The sequence below is a fragment of the Sander vitreus genome, unplaced genomic scaffold (genome assembly GCF_031162955.1).
Source record: "Sander vitreus isolate 19-12246 unplaced genomic scaffold, sanVit1 ctg823_0, whole genome shotgun sequence".
NCBI classification, from domain to species: Eukaryota; Metazoa; Chordata; class Actinopteri; order Perciformes; family Percidae; genus Sander; species Sander vitreus.
In genome coordinates, this window is record NW_027595905.1 from 5,001 (window position 1) to 7,806 (window position 2,806).

A 2,806-nucleotide genomic window follows, 5' to 3' on the forward strand; every position below is an offset into this window, starting at 1 on the left:
CCCCGCCCCCCCATACACACACACACACACACACACACACACACACACACACACATCTCACTGAGGGCGCAGCCTGGCGCAACTGTCTTTGCTAGTTTAAGACCGACGCAGTTGTCAGTTTCCTGTCCAGCGCCCACGTTGTTTAAATAACAAATGCACCTGCACCCATCTGTGGCCCATGCTGGTCTTACAGGGAGGTGTGTTCAGGTGCATTCTGGGCGTGCTGGTCTTACAGGGAGGTGTGTTCAGGTGCATTCTGGGCGTGCTGGTCTTACAGGGAGGTGTGTTCAGGTGCATTCTGGGCGTGCTGGTCTTACAGGGAGGTGTGTTCAGGTGCATTCTGGGCGTGCTGGTCTTACAGGGAGGTGTGTTCAGGTGCATTCTGGGCGTGCTGGTCTTACAGGGAGGTGTGTTCAGGTGCATTCTGGGCGTGCTGGTCTTACAGGGAGGTGTGTTCAGGTGCATTCTGGGCGTGCTGGTCTTACAGGGAGGTGTGTTCAGGTGCATTCTGGGCGTATTGCTATCTTGAGGCAGCGGAAAGTGATGGCACCATTGACCAACAAAAACCTGGTCTAAAGTACGATGTTCGTCAAGTTAAAAGAACATTCTTCAGCCGAAGAAAGTCTCAGTTATTCGTAGGTTTGTCATATCACCACTTAGTTTAGTGTGAAACTGCTCAGTGAACTACATCTCTCGTCTTACACAATTTACGTCACCTGCTCAACTTGCTTGCTAGCTAGCTAGCTAGCTAGCTTAGCTCTGTTCCACAACACATGTAACGTTATCTTACCTGATGTTTTTCATCCAGTGAAGTGTTTTCAGCAGATAAGCAAAAGAACGAGCGAGATCCTCTGCTCATTAGAGTAACGTTACATCCCCGGTATGATACACACAGAGACGTCTTAGCTTCAGTTCAATTAAAAATGGCGGACTTTCTCTTGGGTTAAGGGTACGGCTCCAATGAGCGTTTTTGTACGTCTTTACATGTTACATATGTGTACCATGTTTCGTTAGTCTATGTTAAACGCACTGCAGGGGCTCCATTTTTTTAACTTTGTAGGGGGCGCTAGCGAGCCATTTTTGTGCGCCTATTCCCGAAACCCTTAAAATACGTAAATGTTCACCAGGTTTGATGCGACCGCCAATTTTGGTGAGTTTTTGCGTATGATAAGCCCCTCAAAAAGGCAATTCATTTGCTGTAATAATAATAATAATAATATTTCCTTCAGTTTCAATAGGGCCTTCGCTGCTGTCGGTGCACGGGCCCTATTTATTACGGTGCAAATCCTCCATCATAACAGCAATGCTCCAAGGTCCAAACGCGCCTGGCTTTTAAAGGGAATGGGAGATGATCTCTGATTGGTTGATTGCATGTTACGCCCAAAACACACCTCTGATTAATGAAGACACTAAGGTCAACCCTTTTGAACCATGCGCCCGGAGCACGGACCCTTTTTTACCGCCGACAAACTAGCAAAAGTGGATTAGGACACGCCCTAAACACACCTGCAGCAGGAGCTTCACGCCGTGACCTCAGATCGTTAAAATAGGACCCATAATCTATCTAGTCTAGTCTAATGTATTAAAAACTAACTCTGTAAATGTATTTTAGATCAGATGAAGATCAGAAGCTCCAGAGATGACGGAGAGTTTAAAAGAGGGGAAGCAGTCACACTGAACTGTTCTGCTGAAAGCTGCACTATCCACCAACTGGAGGTCACCTGGTTCAGAGATGGCCACGCCCTCTCAGAGACTGGCCCCGCCCTCCATCTCACCAATCTGACTGCAGAGGGTTCTGGGAACTACACCTGTGGTTTGAAGAATAACAACCGCAGCCTCTCCGTGCCGTACAGCCTGCATGTGGAGGAAGGTTAGTTTTTAGAAAACATTTTATCCTTCTCCAGGTTCCTCCTTCCCTGGAATCACTCCTGTTCTCTCCTTCTCTCCTGACATCAAGCTGTCACTATTAGATGTTATACTGGGTGCATTCTGTCCCAAATGTTTATCAGGAGCTATTTGCTCCTTTTGCAAATGTCTTATCCTACACGGGCCAGACAAGAGGAGAGAGCAAAAGCGATTCCCAGGCATTCAAGACATCCTATTCTTAACACAATATATTTCTTCACCGCCCACCAACTATATACACGATGTGATTGGCCTGACTAGAGTTTGGTTTTTCCAGCTCGCAAGCCAACGGAGAGTTGTTAGACGACCCTGGCGCTATAGTGCATCTAGATTTCTAGGCTATGTAATCTCACCATTGTCTCCTGATAATGTCTGATGTGTTCTGCAGGAGGAGAGGGAGGTCTGCTTCTGATCATTCGTCTGGTGGTCGGCATCCTGCTGGTTCTCTTCGCTGTTATTCTGGTCGCCTGCATCATCAAAAGGTAGTTTAATGAACCTGTCTGTCTTTGTCTTCATTATAAAGCTCAGTTTATATCGTTGCACTCAAACTTTGTCCATCTGTAACCCAGTGTTATTGTTTTAAAATATAAAGTATGGTTGTCAAAATGAATGCGATAATATTGAGTTAATGCAAATTCCCTGTACAGCACTAAATCTTTTGACGCGCGATAAACAACACGCGTTCTGTGATTTGGGCCTAGGGGGGCTCCGTAGTTTGTAAAGTCAGGAAGCGATGCAGCGGTAATGTTGTGGATGGCTAGCAGAAACAGCAATATAGAAAGAAAAGAGTATTTTGAATGTTTAGTTAAGTTTCAAAGCTCTTCCAGATGGTTCTCTCCACAAAGGTATTTGCATGTACTGTCGGTGCATTACAACTTTACCTTCATGACATTTTGTCTTT

The 2,806-nt window shown here is 45.9% G+C and overlaps 1 pseudogene across 1 annotated transcript in view; it reads left to right on the forward strand.

Moving 5' to 3' along the window:
- The window catches only part of LOC144514985 (B-cell receptor CD22-like), a 7,561-nt pseudogene extending 4,803 nt beyond the window's left edge, over positions 1 to 2,758 (forward strand). Inside the window, exons 3-4 of the transcript XR_013501662.1 lie at positions 1,613 to 1,870; positions 2,294 to 2,758. The product of XR_013501662.1 is annotated as a B-cell receptor CD22-like (transcript). The remainder of the gene's footprint in view (positions 1 to 1,612; positions 1,871 to 2,293) is intronic.
- The last annotated feature ends 48 nt before the right edge of the window (positions 2,759 to 2,806 follow it).